A 25,912-nucleotide genomic window follows, 5' to 3' on the forward strand; every position below is an offset into this window, starting at 1 on the left:
TCTCTATTCTACTGGTCTTTCTGCTATTTACTTATAGTTTTCTTTTTTAAATTAGTGTCTTGTATATATACATGATGACAAGATTCACTGTGGCATATTATTGTTTTTATTGTAGTATATTCTTAATATTTCCTTAAGAACTAAAGTCACTTCATAAATATTCTACTAAGATCAGCACAATAAAAAATACAAAACACCTTAAATATGCTTTCAAATTTAAACACTATAGGAATATTTTGAAAATAAGTATCTGTGAAATATTTCATACTCTTAGAAAAATGCACAATGTAACAATATAGAAGTACAGAGAAGTAGGTAAGTAGGCCATGTGGTGTATGTTTTTAAGTGTCTAATGCCAGTAATGTTATTATCTCATAATTCTCTATTACTGAACATCAAAAGACAGTAGAAACTTAAAAGCATAATGTGATAGAGTAGATGCCTGGAAACCACTGTGTCAGGAGAAATATAGATGTTACTTCCACTATGAGCACCACCCTCATCAAATTTTCACAGAACTTTTTAAAAATAAATGATTACAATCATCAACTTATCTGCTAAAAAGGTAGTTAAATAAAACAACATAATTTCATAAAGCTTTCAAAAATGTCATCCCAATCCTTAGTCTTTCTCAGATAAGATCCGAATTAGGTATGAATTAGAGAGAGTAGAAACATATATTTGTCCACAGAAAATTAATGGTCATTTTTTTTGTATCCTGATTACATCAAATCCATCTGATTTGTGTGAACTATAGAAAAGCTCCTGGTTGTCACTTAGGTTGTAAAATGCTGTACTTTATTCTCCAAAGTTCTCTTTCCCATATGAATTAGGTGATTAATTGAATTTCCTAATAAGGTAAGTGACTTGAACAAAATGAGGAATTGTATTTACCATCTAGAGTTGTGGCTGGCAGATTGGGCTCAAGAGTCAGGGAGCCACATACTAAATTTGATGAACCCAAATACCCAGAAGTTCAGTTTCTTCATCTGTGAAATGGATATAATAGTAACACAACCTCATAAGGTTTTGTGAGGAGTAAATGAAATAAAGTATCAGAAGTGCTTAGAAAAGTGCATAGACAGAAGAAGTGCTCAATGTTTCTAAGCATTTGTTTAAGCATTATCTTTAGTGTGATTTTTAACAAAGTTAATATCATGGCCATATTTATAGTAGGAAAATATGAGGCAAAAGATTAAACAGTGTGTGTGTGTGTGCATGCATGTGCAACTGGTGTGGTAGGGGTGGGGCTTAACTACAATATCTTCACTTATATGCCAGAGAAATAATTCTAGAAACCTAATTGGAATGTTTGTCTAGTGTTTTCCTTTCTTTCTTTCTTTCTTTTTTTTTTTTTTTTGGTATCAAGAATTGAACCCAAAGTTGCTTAACCACTGAGCCACATCCCCAGCCCTTTTTCTTTTTTATTTTGACACCGGGTCTAAATAAGTTGTTTAGAGCCTCACTAGATTGCTGAGGTTGGCTTTGAACTTGTGATCTTCTTGCCTCAGCCACCTAAACCACTGGATTATAGGCTGCGCTACCACGCCCAGATCTGTTCAGTGGTTTTTAATCATCTTTAACATAAAAGCCAGGTTCCTCAAAGTGTTATACCAGATGCTTCATGATTTAACCTGACAATCTCCTTAGCCTGAAATACTGGTAGCACCTAGAGTTAGAACTAGTTATAACTCTAGGTTCTGCATCCTCTACAAGATTCTTAACATGGATATACATTAGAATTACCTGTAGTGCTTTAGAAAAATGCTAATCTTGGGGTGCTACCTCCAGGGATTTTGGTGTAACTAATATTGGCATGACTTGGACACTGGCATTCTTTATAACTTGTCTGGTGACTTTAAGGTACAGCCCAAATTGAGGAATATTGTTTCCTGAGGGTCAGGCCTGTGTCATTCATCTTTGTATTCTATCATGATTTTTCACAAAGCAAATCCCATATAATAGGTCCTCGACCAAAGTTTGATATAATGAGAGTGAAAGAGACAAAGTTCGTGTGAAGAAAGGCAAAGCACTGAATTATCATTAGTAGAGCATCTACTATGATGATATTCCTTAGCACTTTTCATGCTGTAGTACTTTTATTCATTACAACAGCATTGTGTTACTTCTGTTGTTGTATTTTTTCAGAGTACACAGCTCTATTTTATGTAGGTATTGCTTTGTTGTATTTTTCAGAGGAAATAATTGATATTCAGAAAAGTTAAATTGACTTATCCAAGGTCACAGAGCAGAGCCATGACTTAAAACTTGACCTGCGCAACTTCAAAGACCATGTTCTTTTCAATACCTGATCCTGTATCAAATAGGAAATGGAAAATAGGAATCCCATAAAATCTTCATTTCTTTTTCTATTACAAGAATCTTAAAGGAGTACTGAGGAAATTTCTGGAAGCAGCAGGGAAGTTGCAATGTGAACTGAAGGAGGCCCTCATGATTCTGGTACCAAAAGGCACTCCTACTGACACTCACAGACTGAAGAGCAATGGATATACATTGAACATGAGTGCTCTGGGAGGCGATGGAAAATTGGAATTGGAACTGATCGTCTCCAATAGGAACAAATGAAGCATCACTGAAATGGGACTAATGGATCTTCAGTCAAACCCAAATCTTCTTGTGCAATTAATTTTCCCTTTTGTCTTTTCCCTTTCTTTCTCTCTCTCTCTCTCTCTCTCTCTCTCTCTCTCTCTCTTTCTCTCTCTCTCTCTCTCTCTCTCTCTTTTCTTTTCTTTTCTTTCTTTCTTTCTTTCTTGACAGAGGTTGAACCCAGGGGAGTGCATATGCTGGCAAACTCTATCATTGAGCTACATCCCTAGTTCTGGAATTGCTTTTTTATGGTTTGGGCCATGGCAAATGCTGGAGTAAATCAGTAAGCAAGAGGAAGAGCAAGTCACTGTGACTTCAAGCCTGTGAATCAGAAACAATATAAAATATAAATATAAATATAAATAAAGATACCACCAACAAAAGCAAAATCGTGATGATAGGTAGGGTATACAGAGTGTCTAAATGAACAGGTGAGGTTTCATTTCCTAAACATGAGCAATTTAAAAAATTAAAAATATAGCAGTGCCTCCTGCTAATGCCATTCCAGAAAATATATTCTGGTTTTTAATCATCTTTAAGGTAAAAGCCAAGATGGTAAGAAACAAAGCTACAGAAGGTTTCCATCATTCTTGGCATTAAGTTGTAACGTGTCACATCTACAAAACAATGCATATTAAGGGACAGAGTAGAATAGTGCAAGTCAAAAATATAAACTCCAAGTGTATTCAGTAGGTTACAAATTTCCAGCTACTATCCAATACATTTTTGTGGAGAAGGAAAATGACAATGCCAGCATGCTGCTGCCTTTGGTTTTACAGACTTACATATTGTGATGTACAAATAGAGACTCTTTGAACAACATAAACACAACCAGGCTATTAACTGTAACATTAGAAAACACTGTTATATCTTTTAAATACAGAGATTCCTCCCCACTCTTACTGCTAAGCTTTTCATTCTACAAAGTCTGGGAAACAAAGACTTGACAAGACTGACAGGGACTCAGAAATGCTTCATTCTGTCTCTAAATTTCTGTGTCTCCTGACTTGCTGACAACCTTTTGATGAGGTGTGAAGTATCGAATCTGAAATGCATGGTGGATTTCACAAGTTCTGTGATGCTCTCAATTTGGACCACATTCAGAGGAATATATCCATGCCTTAGAGCCTCAAGAGAATTTGATTTGTATATGTAATTTAATAATGTTGTGTTTCAGGAAGAAGACAAATATAAAGCCTTGGGTTACTATGACACTGCTATTCTCTCAATGAAATGAGAAATAGAAGGCTAAAAAATGTTAACATATGACAAAGAAAATGATAATTTTGGGGTCAACATGTAATTCAGCATTAATTTGTCCATCAGAAAATCCCCATATCTAAGGTTAATTGCCATGTGTTTGCTGGCCCACTACATATTCTGAAGTCTAAAGCTGTTCAGGCATAGTAATCAATAAAACGTTGGGCTTTCAAATCAGTTTTTCAGGAAAGACCCATGTCTCTAGTTATGCCTGTTTATGGTGCCAAAATCAAAAGACAAAAATGCTGTAAACAAGCAGTTGAGTCTCTCCCAGCACAAATGGAACACAGAGAACATTTATCATAGCAGATATGAATAAATCACTCTCCCAACTGTCTCAGATAGGCAGGCCAAAAAAATGGTTTTACTTTCCAGCACTAAAATATCTGCTATTAGGGAATATTTTTCTATTTTCCCAGTCTATATTTTTAACCAACTTTTTCATTGAAAGAAAAATGTATTTTTGAGGTTAAAAAATAACCAATAAACCATAAAATTTAAAGGAAAACTCATGCCAGAAAAATCCTTGGAACTTGAATCCCTAGTAGAAAGAGTTTTATATCAAATTTTTGAAAATTAAATGTCATAAGGAGACTGTGGATATGAATACAGAAATTATTTTGTTCATTTATGACACTATTTAAATAGGTAAACTTATGTTTTCTGGCCCAATAGACTCAGAGAAAGTAAAATAGAACCTACAAATACAATATTGATTGTCTGGGAACACTAATAATCAACAAGAAAAGTAAAATATGGAATTGGCAAGGTATTCAGAAAAAGAAGTGTGGGAGCAAGATACTGATGGAGCCCTCAGTCCTTCCAGGAAGTCCTATAGAAAAGACAAGGCCCCTTTCTCAAGGACCCATCTCTTCTCACTCTTTACTTTTCCTCCAAATCTCGTTCACTCTCTTATCTGGCAAATCTTTATCTACTCTGCTTGGCAGGAAGCCTAGTTTTGTCTGAGTACAATTTATTTTTCATCTCTGCTGAGTCCCCTCAGGACCTAAGCTTATGAAACTCATTTTTTTTCCTGTCCCCTCTCCCACTCCCTCCCATGGTAACATCCCTTTTCTATATGCTATAGCCTCCCAAATGATCAAGAAGGCCAAAGAGGATACAGAATATACATTTAAAAAGAAGGGAGAAGGCTGGGATCTTGAGTGCAATTGCCTCTGCTAACACCTACACATGAACATCTGCCCACAGCATCATTTCCCTCCTATGCAAACTCTGTGAGAATCAGTGCACAAGAACAATCTATCTCTGGGTATGTAGAAGGTAGTGATAAATTTTATTTATGTGCTTATGTATTTATTGCTTTTTACCACTGTAACACACATACAGTAAACTGTATTCAAGTGCATGAAAATGAACTGTTTAAGGTCTACAGACATGTACATATGTGTAACCAATCACCCAGATCAAGATCCAGAATATTTCCATCACCCCAGGAGGCCTTCACCACTTAGTACTTCCCACTTCCACCCCCACTTCATAGCCATGACCATCATTCTGACTTCTGTCATCATTGGTTATTTTTACTTCTTCCTGAACATCGTGTCCAAGCAGGCTCCCTTTGCATTTGGCTTCCTTCATTCACCATCATATGTGGGAGAGTTATTACTACTGCTGCATATACCAGTGGGTCTTTTTCATCATTATGGAGTATTCCATTGAATGAATATGGCACAAATTCTTTTAAATACCACTACTGATAGACATTTGGACTGTTCCAAATTGGGATCCTGATAAATGAAGCTGCTATAAATTTCCATGACCATGCTTTTTTGATAGACATAAGTTCTCATTCCTTTTATGTATAAACTTAGGAATATAGAATTGTTGGGTCCTAGGACAGGATTACCGTGTGCATTAAATTTCCATCACTGTAACAAAATCAACTTGAAGGAGGAAACATTTATTTTGGCTTATGATTTTAGAGATTTCAGGCCGTTGTCATTGGCTCTCTTGTTTCTGGGTCTAAGGTGAGGCAGAGCATCATGGTGAGGAGTATGCGGTGGAGCAAAGCTGCTCACCTCATAATAACCAGGAGCAGAAAGGGAGAGGAAGGAGGCAAGAACAAAATATGCCCTTTAAGGGGATGCCTCCAGTGACAAATTTCCTCCAAAAAAGCACTACCTCCTACAGTTTTGTCACCTCCCAAAACCCCATTAAGCTATAAATCAGACAATGGATTAACCCACTGATGAGGTTAGAACCTTCACAATCCAATCATGTCTCAGAAGCCGAACCTCTGAACATTGCTGCACTGGGGACCAAGCCTTCAACACAGGAGATTTTGTGGATGCTTCACATCTAAATGTTAACAGTTCTCAACACTAAACGGATCCCTTTTTAGAAGTTCACGTGCAATTTGTAGCAATGGGTTAAATCACTTTATAAACATATCATTTGACTTCAGAATTAGATTGCCAACAGTAAAGATTTAGACAGTTATGTAAAAATCTACTTAATAGAAACTAGGCAGAAATACCTATTTCTTCCAGAAACTAAGCCCTGTTTATTTCCCACCAATGGTCTATATCTATAGGTTTGACCCCATGGTGAAAAATTAGAATCTTAAGCATTGGGAATTTTATTCTCCAAAACTGCAATCTAATTATGCATTATACCAAGCTTGTAAACAAGTTTTAGCTACTTGCCAGTTCACCAAGACATTTAATTAGCTGTTTCTGCTCTCATTGCCCTATTCCCTCTGGAGATACACAGGTAATAAAATAAATGAATTAAACATTCTTTAATATTCACTTGGCAAAATGTGTCATTCAACCTGCAATTAAGTGAATGGTTATATATCAGGCTGGCCAAATTATACATATTTAAAAATTTTCCCCAGATCAATCATGTTTTCACACAAAGGAATATAGATTTATCAGACTACTTATAATATTCTCCTGTTTACATATTTTAGATCTCTGTAAATCTATGTGGGATTGAGGAGGGAAGAAAGGAAGGAAGGATTTGTTTTTTCATATACAAATTTCACATATTCCATTTCAGACTACCTCCACCCTCCCCACCTCCTTACTCCACTGCATCACTGTAATAATTTACATTATCACTAAAGTGTAGAGGACTAAGTTTGTCATTACAAACTGTCCTCAGAATCCTAATGGCTTTGGGCACCCTGGAACCAGAATCACCTTCCTATGAATTCTAAAAATATTTCTAGATGAATATTGGTCATCTCAAAATACACTATCAATAGATTTTTTAAAATGGAACAAACCCATTACTTATATTCTACATATCCACCCAGTGAAAAGTAAAGAAATTTATAGGAATTGTAGATTTTTGTTGGTTTACACCATTCAATAGGTAAAGAAGTGAAGGAAGCTGAGAAAATAAGAGTTGCATAGGGAAAAATCTCCATAACATTAAGCAATAACTTTTTCAACATGATTCCTAAAGCACATCCCACAAATGCAAAAGTGGACAAATTGGATTATATCACACACACACACACACACACACACACACAAATAGGTAAGAGAGGCTATAGATATGTCAATTATTTTCATTAAATCATTCCACATTGTGTACATATCAAAACATACATTGTACACTATAAATATATAGAATTATGATTTGCCAATCTATGCTAATATTAACAACAAAAAAGTAAAAATGTATAAAAAGTTGCAAGTCATGGACTAATAGAATAGTGATGAAATGCAAAGCACATTACATTTCAGACTGACAGTACTTAAGTGGAAATGTTGGAAAGGGTTCTACAGTTCTGACACTCCCTTGAAAGAAAAGCCAGTGGGATGTAAATAGGGTCCTGCTGGGAGGCAAACCACCCTGATTTCTTGAGATGTCTTTGATATGTGTAACTGATGTGATTCTGCAATCTGTATATGGGGTAAAAATGGGAGCTCATAACCCACTTGAATCAAAGTGTGAAATATGATATATCAAGAACTATGTAATGTTTTGAACAGCCAACAATAAAAAATTAAAAAAAAATAAAAATAAATAAAATTTAAAAAAAAGAAATTCACACAATGACAATTGGGTTTTAGATGTTTTTAGAAAGTCATAACTCATGCTCATTCAAAAATAATGAGATTTCCTAGAAACTGTGTTGATTTTGTAAGCAAAGCAACAGGGAATGTTAGAAGTCAAGTTAATAGAGTTGGGTTTGTGTGAGGTAGGATACAGGAAGAAAAGATATCAAATCACAGAGTTGGGAGAGACTTTAGACAGCACCAAAAATGAGAAACCCCTTGGTCAAAAGGTGAAATAATTTTCTGAAGAAAATAAGAATTGAGCAGCTAAAATGTCCACTAACTTGTCAGGTTGCTAATAAGGTAGATATCACAGACCCTTCAGTATTAAACAAGATGATTTCTTTTCTCCCATTTTCAGAAAAGGAACAGTTTGTGTAAAGAAATTTATAGGTTCCTGGTCATTATATAGTATACTATATATAGTGGTAATATATGTTACATATTTTTGCATGTATGTGTTTGATACATATGGTACACATATATCTCCTGCTGTATAAGTATATGATTATTCCCAATTTATAGAGGACAGCTAATGGTGATATCTGAGAATAGTGGACAGAAGGGGGTAAAAGGTAGGTATTATTTCAACTTTTTACCTTATAAACCTGTTTATTTTTTAATTGATTTTTAAAATTGATTTAAAATTTGAGGGCAAAAATAAGATTTTTTATTTAAAAACTTGTTATTAAATCTGGAAAAAAGATACAAAACTTGACTCCATAAAATATAATTAAACTTGCTAACTAAAAAAACCCACAAGGTTACACATGAGAAAATTTTTTTGAATAAATAAAAGATAAAATAAAAAACAAATAGCAAGCTGCAGGAAAATATACATCATTATATTATGGCATTAATTGCAAAAAACCCATTCCAATTATTAAGAAAAAACAGCACAATCAATATAAAAATGGAAAAAGGATATTAATAGGCAATTATGAGAAAATAAATTCTAAATAACCAATAAGCATGAGAAATATACTCAATTCCACTATAATTTTAAAAATGCACATCAAAGGATAATATCATTCATGCATTGTCAGCAAAAAATGTTATAGGTTTGTTGATATCCAGTATTTTTGAGAGTGTGGAGAAACGTGCACTTTTGTACCTTATTAGTGGAAGCATAAAGAGTTTTTGGAAGCAACTTGATAATATTTACTAAATGTGGAATCATGCAAACTCTTTAATCCAGCAATTTTAATATTCGCAATTTGTTCTCTACTTCCACTTCACCATGGTTGGTAAAAGGATGTTTACAACATCATTGCTTTTAATTACAAAGAAGTGGAACACTTCAAAATCCATCAATAAAAGTACAGTGCATCAATCCTGTGGAAGATTGTGGACCTCTAAAATATTTTATGAATAACTAGAAAAGAGGAACTCAAACTCTTCAAACACAATGTAATGAAGAGATTAAGATACTAATTACCCTGATTTGATAAGTACATATTTTATACATATATTGAAATAGCATACTGTACCCTAAATAGGTACAATTATAATGTTAACAAAAAATTGTTTAAAAAATGTTTAAGGATATGGAAATATTTTATTGTGATTTGTTCAGTATATCTGTATGCATATATCAAATTATCACACTATAACCCATAAATATTCATGTTTATAATAATAATGTTTTTTTAAATGAATTAGATTTGTATGTTTATGATAAAGTGAAGAAAATATATTATTAAGCAGAAAAGTAAGGTACAGACAGCTTATGTAACAAATTATTTTAGTGTCAATGAAGAAAAAGAATGTGTGTATCAATATTGCTATAGAGAAAGGGATATAAAAATTGTACACAAATATATATGTCACTATGTATTTTTTGTTTTGTTGTATTTTTGCACATGGACAGGACTGTAGTGAGGTATGAAAGGTATGCTTGTTTCAGGCACAAAATTCAAAGGAATGGCAAAATGTTCAGTCATGAAAATAGCATTTTAATGCAATATTTTTAAAAATCAAAATTAATGCAAAAAAATCAACTTTTTAAATAAAGACAAGCTGTTGAGATGGGTTTATGATTTGTAATACTGAACAAAGATGTCTTTATAGCCTGGGAAACTAGATATACTATTCTTCTTCAGAACAGATGGCAGTTTTGTTTGCTGTTCAATATAATAAACATAATGTCTCCATCTGGGGCAAAGTTCATGGTGGTTTGTTTGAGGTCCATTATAGAATATTTTGGTTTCCTAAGTCTAGGGCTCCTTAGCTATGACTGAGCATGTTTGCAGCATCTACCTAGGCTACACTGTGTTGCCTTTGTGGGACTTCGAGAGCAAGAAAACCTGACACAAACATAAAATTCATGCATCCTGTTGTGCAAAATGAGTAATGGAGATCTTTATCTTTAATCAAGGGATTTTGATTATGATCATAAAATTCACACTACCTTATCAGTTGCTAGTAGCGTAGAAATCACAGACCCTTCACATTCTTAAGAAGAAAGATTTTTTTTCTCCCATTTCAGAAACAAAGATTAGTTTTTGTAAAGATTTATAATTCCAAGAGAAGTAAAAGCTTGTGTTAACCGAAAATTGGAATGCAAAAATGAAAATACCTAGGTATAAAGAGCTAGAAAGGAATAGGGGTTGGAAATGGAAGAGCCCTATGTGCCATGCAAATGATTTGAACTTTGACCCATAAACTTCACACTCTCCAGCCAGGACTATATTCTTTATTTCTGTGAGAAAGAAAATTATTGTATATATTTTATGCATAAGAAAAATGAAGTGTCAGGACTGGGGTTGGGGCTCAGTGGTAGAGTGCTCACCTAGCACATGCAAGGCACTGGGTTCGATCCTCAGCACCACATAAAAAATAAATGAATACATAAAATAAAGATATCGTGTCCAACTACAACTGAAAAATATTTTTTAAAAAAAGAAAAATGAAGTGTAGGAAAGTAAATTAATTTGTACAAATAAATGGCAGAACCCAGATTGTGACTCAAACTATCTGCCTCCAGATCCCAAGTATGCTTTTGATGATGTATTTAACTTTTGTCATTTAAATAGGTATGTTGACTTTTAATTTTAATTATTTTCTCCTTTGATTGACCATTCTTTTAGTGTAGCTTCTTCCCTTGCTTATTTTCAGTTTTTTTTTTTCATTTCATATTCATTGAATATTTTGCTGAGAATGCTCTGTAGTGCAGGTTTTCTAATTGTGAATTTTTTTAACTTGTGTTTATCATGGAAGGTTTTTTATTTCACCTTAAAACCTGAAGTTTAATTTTTCTAGGTATAGTATTCTTGGTTGGCATCCATTTTCTTTCAGAGCTTGGTGTATATTATTCCAAGACCTCCTAGCTTTGAGGGTCTGGGTTGAGAAAGCAGCTGAGACCTGAATTAGTTTCTCACTAAACATAATGACATTTTCTGTAGCAGCCTTTACAATTCTATCCTTATTCCTTATCATGCTAAGTGAAGTAAGCCAATTCCAAAACACCAAAGGTCAAATGTTCTCTCTGATAAGTAGATGCTAATCCAAAACGGGTATGGGGGAGGCATGGGAAAAAAAATGGAGGAACTTTGGGCAAAGGGGAGAGAGGGTAGGGAGGGAGCATGGGGGCAGGAAAGACAGAATGAGATGGACATCATTACCCTAGGTACATGTAGGACTGCACATATGGTGTGACCCTACATCATGTACAACCATAGAAATGTGAAGTTGTGCTGAAATTGTGTACAATGAATCAAAATGCATTCTGCTGTCATATATACCTAATTAAAATAAATTAACTTATTTTTAAAAATTCTATCCTTATTCTGTATGTTAGAAATTTTCATAATAATGTGCCTTGGTGTGGGTCTGTTGTAATTTTATACATTTGGGCTCCTATAAACCTCCTGTATTTGATTTTACTTTTCACTCTTTAGGTTTGGGAAATTTTCTGATATTATCTCATTGAAAATATTGTGCATTCCTTTGGTTTATATCTTGGTGCCTTCATCTATCCCAATAAATCTTAAATTTGGTCTTTTCATGTTATCTTATATTTCTTGGAAGCTCTGTTCATAGTCTCTTAACATCTCCTCTCCATGGTCAACTTTATTTTCAAGATTATATATTTTTTCTTCATTGCCTGAAACTCTGTCTTCCAAGTGGTCTAGTCTATTGGTGATGCTTTCCATTGAATTTTTAATTTGGTTTAATGATTCCTTCATTTTGAGGATTTCTGTTTGATTTCTTTTCAGAATCCCTATCACTTTATTAAAGTGATCTTTCACCTCCTGAATTTTATCTCTGATTTCACTCCTTATATCATCCTTTACTTCTCAGATCAGTTTAACTATGTTTAACTATGTACATTCTCCCTCTCTGACATTTCCTCCACTGTGGTATCAATGGTTCTATTATTGGAGCATCTTGGTTTGTTTGGGGCGATTTGGTCCAACCTCATAAACAAAAACAAAACAAAAACAAACAACAACAACAACAAAAAAACAAAGGCTGGCTGTTTTCTCTGGTTTGTGGATGTTCATACACAATAGGGGGGGTGTTAGGGAAGAATAGAAGTACTTTGGATTAGACAAGAGGAATGAAGGGAAGTGGGGGATAGGAATAGGAAAGATAATAAAATAAATCAGACATTACTATCCAATATGCATATATGATTACACAATCAATGTAGTTCTAAATTATGTATAACCAGAAGAACGAGAAAGTATACTCCATATATGTATAATATGTCAAAATACTTTCTACTGTCATGTACAACTAGTTAGAACAAATAAAGAGTACATAAAATAAACAGGTATATTGAGGTCTGATGGCCAGTACAGACTATGGATACCACACATCACATTGAATATTTACTTCTATATTTACCCTGAATATCTAGTTCTTTTTAGCCATACTACCTTTCAAATATATTATTGTCACAGTTTTTCATCTCTTCCAAATGTATTACTTTGTCATTGAACAGAGTATAATACCCATAATTTTATTCTTGTTCACATCAACCCACACTCTCTAAACCTATTTATATAACTTTACTGGCCTTTCTAGTGTGAGAAAATTTATAATTGGGTATCAGTGGAGAATTTAATGAGCTTCCCTTTATTCTCTCTTTCAGTCCATTAATGAAGACTTAAAATAAAATTTGCTTTCTTTTTGTGCAATCATCTGTTACAAATTAATGTTCTCCTCAGAATGCTGAGGATATCTATTTTTATTAAGAAATGTAAATAGAATATATTAATTATACATGTCTGTAAAAAGTTACTGACCTAATACATATTATTTCATACATTTTTATTAATAAATATATCTATATAATCTGAGTTTCCTAACAGAATGCATATGTGAAAGTTAGAAATATTTTCCAATTCAGTCCATTCACTTGTCAACAGATTATGATTTAAATCAATATTTGTTATTTTTCCTACAATAAGAAGTTTCCAAGATAGAGAAAAACATGATTTAATAAGAAAATGGGGAGGGAGAATTAGATGGAGACACTCAAGTTTTCACAGTGGAATATATCAAATCAACTACTTTTTAAATACATAACTCTATTCTCATTGGAATTAATGGTTGGGACCATAGACCGTTAAGTTTATTGTGGGAATTGTACTATTCAATGTTGGCAGATATTAACTCTTTTTCTAACAGCTTTATTGAGATAAAGCTCAAATGTCATACAACTTACTCCTTTAAAGTGTAAAATTCAATAGATTTTCAGTATATTCACAGAGTTGGGCAGCCATCACAACAAAATATTTCAAAGCATTTTTATCACCCCAGAAAGAAATCCTATGTCTTTTAACTATTACCTCCCAAACTCCACATGCCCTTCTGCCTCAGGCAACCACCAACTACTTCCTGACTCTATCAATTTACCTTCTCTAGTCATTTTGTATAAATAGAATCACATAATATGTGTTATTTGTAACAGATTTCTTTTTTTAATATAATGTCTTCAAGTTTCATCCATGTTGTCGTGTATGTTAATACTTCACTAATTTTATGGTGGAATAATATTCTATTGTACAACGTGCCACTTTTTTTTACCATTTATTGGATGATAGGCACTTGGATTTTTTATTATGAATAATGATGCTATGAACATTCATGTGTAACTTTTTACATAAATATTTCATTTCTCTTAGGTGTATACCTAAAAGTAGAACATCTTGGTTAAATGGAAAATTTCTGAGGAACTGACAGATTGTTTTCCAAAGTGGTTTTACCATTTTACATTTTCATCAGCAGTGTGTAAGAATTCTGATTTTTCTATTATCAACATTGCTATTATCTGACTTTTTGGTTATACGCATGCTGGTGGAGATGAAAACGCATCAAGTTGTGACTTCGAGAATCAGTAGTGTAGGTTAGTGACAAAACATGTATTTAGCATCCACAAGGCCCTTGGTTCAATCTTCAGAATCAAAACAATAAATAAATTGTGGCTTTGATTTCCAATTCTCTTGTGACTAATGATGTTGAGCTTCTTTTCATATGCTTATTGGCCATTTGTATAATTTTTTGGAGAAATGTCTATTTAGATCTTTTGTGCATTTTTAAAATTGATTTGTCTTTTTATTGTAGAGTTGTAAATATTCTTCTTTTAACGTTGCACAAAGATGTTCATTGCTACATTATATATATATTAGCAGAAAGAAAGAAAATAAGCATCCGGAAGGCTTCTGAAATGGCCCCAAACTGCACTAGCGAAGCGAATTATGGTACATCTTTATAAAACCATATCGATCAGCTATTTTTTTTGCTTTAAAAAATCTTTTTTTTCCTTTTTTTTATTATTATTAATTGTTCAAAACATTACATAGATCTTGACATATCATATTTCATACATTTGATTCAAGTGGGTTATGAACTCCCAATACTCTAGATCTAAGTCATTTATTGGACATGTGATTAGGACACATTCTCTCCTATTCTATGGATTGCCTTTTCATTGTCCTGATAATGTCTTTTGATGTATAAAAACTTTTAATTTTGATGAAGTATATTTCTACTTTTGGTGATACATCTAAGAATCCACTGTCAAATTCAACATCACAAAGACTTGCCCCTATGTTTTCTTCTAAAAGTGTTATAATTTAAACTTTTGCATTTAGGTCTTTGATCTATTTTGAACAAATTTTTGTATATGGTGTGAGGTAGGGACCACTTTATTCTTTTGTGAAGAAAGTCAAAATTAATTTCCTGTATATTTACTCTAAAAAGTAATCTTCTTATATGTATTTTTTCTTTTTATCCAGACAATTTTCATTCATTTTATTTCTGGTAACATTAGCACTATTTTTTTCTCTTCTTCCTTTGTTCAGGTTTTTGATAAAGGGAGACACGATCATCCTTGGACAATCAGAACATTTCATTCCTTCAACCACAATTATAGACATGTGGCTCAAGTAAAGCTAAGCTTCATTTTGAGTCCCACTAAAAGCTAATCCCTGGACTTGGTGAGAGCTATAAATAAAGAGAAAATCTTTCCCTTTGAATTTGAACCATAGAGGATAAAGACCTAGAGTTTTTGCCTGCAATCTTTTCACCAAAAGGACTGTTGGAATGTAGCCATTATAGAAGACAATAGCGTGAAGGGATAGGGAAGAATGAGCCTGATAATAAAACTTGAACCACTGGATCTTTTCATGATGCCAGTCCTCTGGAATTCTCAATTCAATGTGCCATTTAATAGTTTAATTTTTACACTTAACCCACTTCAAGTTGGGTTTTCATCTTTCATAGCAAAAAGTGTCCAAACTGATACATAAGTCATGTGGCTTTTTTTACGTTGAAAAAATGTATATTTAGATTTACCAGCTAGACTCAGTTTATATTTTCCCAATTTTGTTGGCTACATCCAAAGCATCATAATCAGGAACCAGTCAAACATATACCTTCCTTTCTCCATCAAGCCTGATTACGGTATTGATCTTGGCTACATCAGTTTCATAGAATTTCTGTACAGCCTGTTTGATCTGGGGTTTGTTGGGCTTGACATCAGCAATGAACACAAGTGTGTTGTCTTCTATCTAATCCATGGCCAACTCAGTGGTCAGAAGGTGCTTGATGATGGCATAGTGGCATAGAGGGCAAGCTTGTTTCTCCTGGGGGGGTACTCTTCTGAGGATATTGGGGTGCCTCCAGAGCCACAATATCTTGAGCTGCCAGAAGGTAGGTGACAACATGCAGATATTCCTCCTTTTGTAGTTGTGGGTGCCTTTCAACACTGCCCTCTTGGCCTTCAAAGCCTTTGTTTTGGCTTTAGTTTGAGGAAGGGCAGGAGCTTCATTCTTTGCTTTTGCTCCCACCTTGGTGAAAAGCCCAAGTGGTTTTTTAAATAAAGAGAAGAAAAGAGTTTCTTTCTATCCATCTTCCCTAAAAAGATAGCAGTGGAAAATGTCAAGGGGCTCATATGTCTCTTAATGAAGAGAATGCAGGCAGGAACTGCATTTGTTCAGAATAATCATGACCCAAGGTCCTTGTACAAAAGCAGACTAATGGTCCTTCAAATTCAACAGTGAAATTTTAGATTTTACTTCCAGGTTGTATTTGTATACCTGGCAGAGTATCTAGTACATAATGCACTCTTTAAAAGATAATGGACAGTTAGAATAATAGAAAAACTGTTTCCTCTGCTTAAAACTCTTGACACAAAGGTTTTTAACCCCATTCAGTTTTGACCAGGACCATAGCCCTATGCATGGCCCTAGAGTATTTAGCCTCAAGCTGTCCTTTTGAGAATTCTTCATGCTCTATTGTTATATGGGTCAGTTATTGCCACATAACAAACAACAATACTTATGTGTCTGTCACTTGGCTGAGCTTGGATGTCCTAGACTGACTTCTAATAGGCTACCCTGTTTCAAGCTGTGGGCCCAAGCAAGTCTGCCTTTTTATGGACTGGGCTCTGTTCTGTTCAGTATGTCTCACTATCCATTTCAGGCTGATAAGGTAGCAACTATCTAAGGAAAACTCCTCTCATGGTGACAGCAGAGAGATGAAAGCACATGCCAACCATCTCCTAATACCTCATTAGCCAAATAAGTCACATTGCTGAGCCCAACACTAATAGAATAGGGAAATATATTCCTCTATTTGTGATGGCGGAAAGTGTGAATGTTATTAACACTACTCTACAGCAGTGTTGTAGAACCTTTTTAACCTCAAGATATTGATAGTTCTTTCTCTTGAAAAGCCAAACCAAACTTTTTATTCCTCAAAGTTAAATTATTTATTTCTTCATTCATTCATTTATTAGAAAACAACTTGCTGAATATCTATTGAAGCCTGGTATGTAGTGAGAAGGGTATAGGAGGAAAATGGCAAGGCTGGAGAGACTTTTCAGAATAAATCTTCAACTATATCTGGAGGTTGACTGTTGTCTTCAACCTGCCTTTGCTCAAGGACAGCTCCAACTCATCCAGTACTATCCTCCCGTGGACAATGAATCAATATCCTGATGACCCTCAATGAAGAATACAGGAGAAATAGGGGGAAACATAGGTGAGGTCACAACATTTTTTATTTCTCCATCATTATATATTGCATTATTCCAGTGTTGATAAAGCATTACCTAAATTCCCAAGCTAAGCCTTCATTGTGCTCAGTTGTGCTGCTAATATAAACCTGTGGGGTTCCTTTGCGTTCCATAATAAAGAAAGGCTTCCACAAATCTGCCCTCTTTCAAGGGGAAACTGAAAGAGCATATGCACAGTCTTGGATGATTTCAGATTGTTGACAATCTGAGCAGGGAGCACTCCTGCTGCCACCAGGAGAGGTCAACCTTTAAAGATGCAGTAGCCTGTACTCTCAGATTTTAGCCAATGATCACATCCACTGGAATGCAGAAGTTTTTCTCTTCTACATAGGAACTTGTATTATTCAGGGTTCTCCAAAAAAAATAGAACTGGTAGGATGTACACACATGTTTATGTGGAAAGAATATGTGGATGGGGGAAGGGAGTTAGGGAGAGAGATTAATTTATTATAAGGGATATTGGCTCACATTGGCTCATGTGATTAGGAAAGCTGACAAGTTCCACGATCTTCATGATTATTTATGTAGATGGAAGACCCAGGAGATCTGATAGTGTAGTTTCATCCCAAAGACTGGCAGACTTGAGGCCCAAGAAGAGCCAGTATTTCAAGTCAAGTCTAAAGGCAGGAAAAAAACTGATGTCCCATTTAAAAGCAGTCAGGCAGGGGAATTCTCCCTTGCCAAATGCATGGGCATTCTTTTGTTCTAGTCAGGCCTTCAACTGATTGGATGAAACCCACTCAAGTTAGGGAGAACAATCTGCTTTACTTAGTCTACCATTTTAAATGTTGATCGCATCTAAAAAACATACTTACATAAACACCCATAATAATATTTGACCAAATATCTAGGTACCCTGAAGCCAAATGAAGCTGGCTCACAGAATGAACTATATAGAAGTCTTCCCACAGATCTCTCCTTTGCCAATAAAAAAAGACTAGTGGCTCCAAAGTACATGCCATTGGTGGGTCAATTTTACTTTATATAAACTGGTGGGAGACAATTATTCAAATTTTAGGGACTAAGAATCAATTATTAAACATAGCCTCTATTAAAAATTAAATTACATAAATTAAAAATTAAATGAAGTATTTTTAAAACAAAGGTAATATTAAAAATTTCTATTTATTTCACTGTTATGATTATGCTCTTGAGATTAATTTCATCATTGCATCTGTGTAGGGACATATCAAATGATACGCTATTGCATAAATCTCTTCCCAATTTTGCATTCAATGATGCTACCTTTGTAGCTTAAAACCTGCCGTGGTGGGAGTATTTACACCATGGGAGTCAACAGATGCTGCAAATTATACCTTATTAAAACCTATTTTTTGATGTTCACAAGAACATTACTAATGATATCCTTTATCTACTTTATTTAATAAAGGTGCATGTACATTTTGAAAATCTTAAATCCTTTGAAAATATTGTTAAAATTAACTGATAAATAACAACACAAAAATTGTACATATTCATGAGGTAATGCAATGTTTTGATACTATTAACCTTGTTTTTATCTTCAGAGCTACCCTATGGGATAAGCACTACTGTTAGATCCATTTTGTGGTCCTGAAGCACAAAGAAGTTAAAGTGACTTAACCTAACTCACACAAGCTAAGTAGACAGGCAGATTGGTTTTGGGCTCCATGTTCTCAATCAGTATGCATGTAGTCTTCCTTTTCTGAAAATATAGTACACTATAGGGAATATTCCAATCTTTATCCATACTTAGAACTTGTGCTGTTTCTGTTGTCTCTGGGATCCTTAATATGCTCACTGATCTCATCCTAGGCCCACTCTAGTAGTTATCCTGAATCTACAAGAGTCCAAGACCTAAATCCAGTGGCAGCCCCCTGGTTTCTTACATGTGGTGGGATCCCTCTCCTGTCTTCTTTTTCCCGTTCTCAACTTTTCCCTCACCCCATGATGCCTATCTAGCTTGCTAACTCTACTACTTCCAGTTACTTTCACTTACTAGCATTGTGGTCCTGCATAAATATTTTTAAACTTTCCAAGTCTTATTTTCTTCATTCATAAATTGGAACTCACAATGGAGTAGTAACATAAGTGTAAAAAAATTTATTCTGTATCAAACACATGTGAGTTAAATTTGAATGTGTTCCCACTCACCTTCACACATTCTTCCCCTTATAGTTTGTGCTGCAGTAATCTATCGCCATGACTTTATCCTACCTAGTATACTCTCTTGAGTCATCAGAAAAGTGATGGAAACCTACTTCTGGGCAGGTTTTCTTGGAGAGCAATCATTCATACTAAGATGCAAGATGCTGAATGGGCCTGCCTAATCAATAGCAAGCCTTGTCTCCAGCTGGAATTCAATCCATTTTGACTGCTTCAGTGGGACTCCTGGGGCTTAGACAGTATCGAAAAGCAATTACTGATTTTCACTTATTTTAGCTCTGCAAGTTCCTTGCTGGCCCACTCCATTATCCCCACCTCTCCAAGTCCCTTATGCTGCAAGGCAACCTCTTCCTTCCTCTTAGTGACAAAACCTGAGTGTCTTTCCAAACTGCAATGTCCTTTTTTCTTATGATGGGTTTTTACCTTTAACTCAGAGGCCTCTACCCCATTAGCCACAAACATAACTACTTCCTTGATGTCTGCTCAATTCAAACTTGTTAACCCCCCAAAATAGATAAATCTTCTAACAGTTGGAATTTACCAACAGAATCAGCTTCATCAAAAGAACTGAACTCAAGCTCTTCATTCCTCAACAGTAGGGGTTGGCAAACTTTTTCAGGAAAAGCAGATAGTAAAAATTTTAAGTTCCTGAGGCCAAATGATCTCTTTGGTAACTACTCCATTCTGCTATTGTAATTCAAAGCAGACACAGACAAAATGTAAACAAATGGGCATGACTGGCTTTCAATGAACTGTATTTACAGATGCAAAAATTTTAATTGCATATATTTATCAGACACCATAAATATTCTTTGTTTTCCTTTCAGCATTTAAAAATATAAAACCATTTTTAGCTCATGGGTTATACAAAAAGCCAGATTTGGCCCATGAGTCATAGTTTTCTGACCTCTCCTCTGTAGGAAATACCTTGTGAAACTAGAATCTGCAAGTTTAACATAAACTTCCCACGTCCCAGGCATTAGGCATTGCAACTTAAAACCTGTCCAGGTATACTTATTCATTGGACAGCATCCATTTTTGACCATTTTAATCATCTGAAAGAGTATTTTTGCCAAACCTATGTTAATTCTTTTTTAAAAAATAGCTAACTGGTTGACCACTACCAAATCCCTGTCTTAGATCAGGCTCCCTAGAAGCTGATCTTGAAACAGTTTTGGATATGAGTGTTTTATTGAAGTGAAGGGCAAACTCTCAAGAGAAGAGTCTAACGAAATCAAGGTAAGACATGAAGGAAATCAAGCAAGTATGTGGGCTCAGCTGGGGGTTTCAGCCTGAGCCCATGCAGCACTCTGGAGCACAGATAACACCTAGTTAGTCTCACCTTGAACCCAGGGGACAGGCCCTTTGTAGTCCCTGTCAATAACATTCCAGGTGAGGCAGCTGCCATTCAGTGGAGGAAAATCTTCAGGGAGAGGAGCAGCTATGAGTTGTTTGGGCTAATACTCACAGCAACAAGTAAAGAGGATGCATCAGAACAACAACAGAGACCAGTACACTCCCCCTTGTACAAGGCAGCCAAACTCTTGGTTTTGAAAGGCTGCAGCCAGTTTACATCCCCAAGAAGAATTCACAAGTAGCCTTTCCATCCTGGTACCTTTCCTTCTTCAAGGTGGGCTACCTCCTAAAGGGGTCACTGAGCTTCCCAGGAGTGAAAACCAATGGGGTTGGGTGGAAATGCTGTATTTTCCACATGCCTAAGAGCTGCTGACTACCTCAGCTCTGGGAGAGCTTCTCTTGTTCTGAATAGATAACTCACAAGCCAAGGAGAGGGAATTATATATTTTTCTGTATCAATTATCACTCCCCCACATAGCCAACCTTTACAAACTACCATCTTTCCTAACATACTGCTCCAGTTGTTGTTCCAAGGCAGCTGTTGTTACTTTGGGCCTTTCCTCAGAACACTTTTTTTTTTTAACATTTTGACATGCATTTTTAGTTGTTGAGGGACCTTTATTTTATTTTTATGTGGTGCTGAGAATTGAACTCAGTGCCTCACACATGCTAGGCAAGCGCTCTACCACTGAGCCACAACCCCAGCCCTCCTGGAATCTCTTTCTAGCCAATAAGCCTGATGGCTCTTTCAGGCCTTCTGCAATGCCTTTTTTGGATGGCTGATGCTCCTATATCTTCTTTTACTAGGAATACATTCTTTTATTCTCTTGTTTAATGCCTACACATACTTCAGATATCAGCTCAAATGTCACTTCTGTTGGGAAATTTCCCCATACCAACTTTATTCTCTCAGACAGGTCAGATCCTTATTTTATAATCTCAATAGTCATGTATATCTTTCCTTCATATAGCACTTATTACAGTGTATATTTACTGTTTTGTTTCTATAATAATTTGATACTCTGTCTCCCACCCCACATGGGATCATGTGTACTTTGACTACCATTATTCCAGGAATCTATTACAAGAAAATTATTTGAAAAACGAAGAGTTACCCCAGGCTAATTCCCTTGCCTCAAGATGAGACTACCTTAGAGGTGGATGTAAGTCACATAGAGAAGAAACAAACCACCTTAACCAAGTCATACTAGATAAGCCAACCCCTTCCTAATAAACCAGCTAAATAAATGTTTATTATTTTATGCCATTAAGACTCTGTAGCTATTTATAACCCCAGTGTTACTATGGCCATAGAAAAATAATGTACAGAGATTTGAAGAATTTTTATTATACTCATGAGCATTGTGAATCTCCAGGAGGGAATTTAAAATTATTTGACCACAAATTACCCTGTCATGCCTTTTTTTTCATAGAGTATGTAATGGGACTAATTTTCTGAGGAACATGATATGAGAAATGCCATTTTAAGGACTTTCATAACTATAATATTAACTCTGTATTTCCAGGGACCAAATAGCCTAATTCTTGTGCTTAGCATATAATCCTTTTTTATTTAGATAATTGTAGATTCATATGAAATTAGAAAAATTATATGCAGAACTGTCATGTGCATTGTACCTATTTCCTCCAATGGTAACCTTTTGCAAAACTAAAATATAATATGATAATCAGGGTATGGACAGTAATGCAATCTCCTGATCTTATTCAGATTATGCCAGTTTTATTTGTACTCGTGTGTGCATGTGTGTTAATTTTATAAATTAGTAATCTCATTGGAGAGATGATGGGATTTCATATGTATGGATATGTTAAGCAGATATATTAAAGGACCAGACATCAGCTTCTTTTATAGCATAAAATTGACCATCAATTCAAATTCCAAAATAAAATTAAATTAATTTAAATAAAAATTCCTTTGGGGGACTGGGGATGTGGCTCAAGCAGTAAAGCGCTCGCCTGGCATGCGCAGGGTGCTGGGTTCAATCCTCAGCACCACATACAAATAAAATAAAGATATTGTGTCCACCGAAAACTAAAAATAATAAATATTTTAAAATTCTCTCTCTCTCTTCTCTCTCTCTCTCTCTCTCTCTCTCTCTCTCAAAAAAAAAAAATTCCTTTTGTTTCCTGGACTTTTTCATTTTGCTTCACAATATATGGATGAACACATTTTTTAGAGAATTCTGACAATTTTTAAACTTTTCCTAGCATGTGGATAACAACATCCTTTCTTATTCACTCTAATTCACAGATTATATTTTGCCCCTAATTTATGTGTTCTGACAAGACACATTTGTGTCTGAATTTGGAGAGTTGAATAATTTTAGTTTGATAAGAAAGGGAAGAAGACACTCCATGTGAATCATATTTTTCTCAGAGTGTAGCTATTAGTGTTTATCTAAGGACAAATGAAAAAGATCAATCTTTTTTCCCACAAGTAAATGGAAATAGATTTTACTTGTCTTAATGAGGATCAGACTAAATACTTTGTTTATAGGTGTATGTGTTACTAGTAAAACTGAGTTTTTCTTTTTCAGTGTTTGCTATTTAGGGAACTACATAATAGCTTGATTATCCCAAAGGTAGAGAGTCTCAGTAAATTTCAATCAGATTGAATATTCTAAGAAGTTCAATGCTGATTTTTTTAAACAAAGACTCTGTATTGTTTTCTTGTCTTTTTCAGTTATTCAAAATGATTACATGGTTTCCTTATTGTTGTTATACTAAGCTACTGGGATAATAAACAAACACTAATTTTTTTTAAAATGAAAAATAAAATCCCAAGTGTTGAAAAAGAATACTTAACTCATAAGCCCAGACTTGGACTTTTCAGAAAAACAGGATTAATTCTCCTCTGTCCAATCTGCCTGGCAATCTGAAAACTATTATAAGAGTATAAAGTTAGGTTGTGAAGCCCTAAAATGATCTCTCAATATAATGAAAAAAGTATGATATATTGTGCTAGTGGTGCACAATAGCCATCCCAACCCCCCTACCTTTTCAATTTCTATTAAAATGGTAAATACATGAACAGCAGACAAATAGTTATATTCCTAGTCTCTTTGTAGCTATGGGTATCCATGTGACACAGTTCTACATGGTTATATGGAAGAAGAAGTTTGCCAAGAACTTCTGCAAAAAGTCTTTCTTCCTTATAAAGTGACAATATTTAAGTAAAGCATACTCTCTGGTATAGATCCTTTACTTTTCTTTCTGGCTTGAATATGAAAATGAGATACTCTGGTGCTTGGAACTGCAGCAGCCATCTTGAGACCAGGAGGCAATAACCTAAGGCAGAAAAGCCAACAGGCTGATAACAACAGAACCCAATGATAGAAAAATCCTGACTCATTCATTGAGCCATTACTCCAAACCTGGAATCACCGGAATTCTTGTGTAAAATGAATTTCTTTATTATTTAAATTACTGTTAGCTCTTGAGTTCTCCTTTTAAAAAAATTTGGTTTATTTATTCTTTTTAGATATACATGACAGTAGAGTATATTTTGGCATATTATACATGCATAGAGTATAATTTATTCTAATTAGGATCCCATTCTTGTGGTTGTACATGATGTGGAGTAACTCTTGTTGTGTATTCAAATACAAGACTAAGAAAGTTAAGTCTGATTAATTCTTCTGTCCTTCCTCTTCCCCTTCCTCCTCCCTTGTTGAGTTCTTTTACTATAGCCAAATGTGTCCCTAGATGATAGAAAGAAAGTAAGAACTAAGATGCTGTAACAATCTAGCCTGGTTATATTCAGAGGCCAAGAGAAAATAGTAATGCTTTTCAAATAAAAGAAATAACCTTATCTGTTTACAAAAGGAGAGGTAGTGTAGTATATTCCATAAAGACTCTACTAAGTTGCTGAGAATGAATAATAACCTTGAAACATATTGGAAGTAGTGTTTGATTGATGGTTGTGGCAGATGGCATTAATGGCCCCAAATCCTCACCCTTCTCTGTGGTGATAACCTGTGCCATGTTTCTCAGTAGTAATTCTCATCTTGCTTCCCACCCCTTCACATCAGGCTTGGCCACAGGCCTTGATTTGGCCAATGGGTATAAGCGGTCATCACCTGAGTCGGGACTTGAGATGTTTCTTGCCATTTTGTCATAAGCATGAGAAGAATATGTCCTGCCCACTCTTCTGGTTCCAGCTGAGGAAGTTCTGCTGAGACCTGTCATTCAGATCAGCCAACCCCAGGCTCCCCCATGGATTTGCAAAAAAATAAATGCTTTTTATTGTATGGCATTGTGGTGTGTGTGTGTGTGTGTGTGTGTGTGTGTGGTTACTCACTACAGAGTATTAATATAGTAATATGTAACTGAAATTGTGGGTAAGAGACTCTAGACTTGAGCCAGACTGATGTTTTTTTTATTATTATTTCCAAAGTTCTACATGTTTATTAAGGTAAACAGTAGTGAGATGTATGCATGATTTTGATTTTATTCATTATAATTTTCAACACTTAAAAAGTGTTGTTATTATCCTTTGTTTTTCTTATATTTTCTTTTATTTATATATTAGATTTATTTATTTTAATTAGGCATATATGACAACAGAATGCATTTGATTCATTGTACACAAAAAAATGGAGAAAGGAGGCAGGAGGGCAGGAAGCATGGTGGAATGAGATAGACATCATTACCCTAGGTACATGTATGACTGCATATATGGTGTGACCCTACATCATGTACAACCAGAGAAATGTAAAGTTGTGCTGATAGGTTTTTAATCCCTGTTCTGTGCTGCATGAGTGGGCAAGGTAAAATTTAAAATGTCAACCTAATCCTTGCTTTTAATCACTATTCTATACCACCTCTAACAATTACACTCTAGTAGAAATGTATTCAAAGATGATTTTCAAATCATGGGCCCCATAAGAGCAGTTGTTGAAATCTACTGGAGATTCCTGAAAGGAGGATAGTGTAATTGTGAATCCCAGAAAAAGAGCTT

The 25,912-nt window shown here is 34.9% G+C and overlaps 1 pseudogene; it reads right to left on the minus strand.

Moving 5' to 3' along the window:
- Positions 1-14,935: 14,935 nt before the first annotated feature.
- Positions 14,936-25,062, minus strand: LOC107144127 (annotated as a pseudogene).
- Between the last annotated feature and the right edge of the window lie 850 nt (positions 25,063-25,912).

The sequence above is a fragment of the Marmota marmota genome, unplaced genomic scaffold, assembly GCF_001458135.2.
Source record: "Marmota marmota marmota unplaced genomic scaffold, marMar, whole genome shotgun sequence".
Taxonomy (NCBI): Eukaryota; Metazoa; Chordata; class Mammalia; order Rodentia; family Sciuridae; genus Marmota; species Marmota marmota.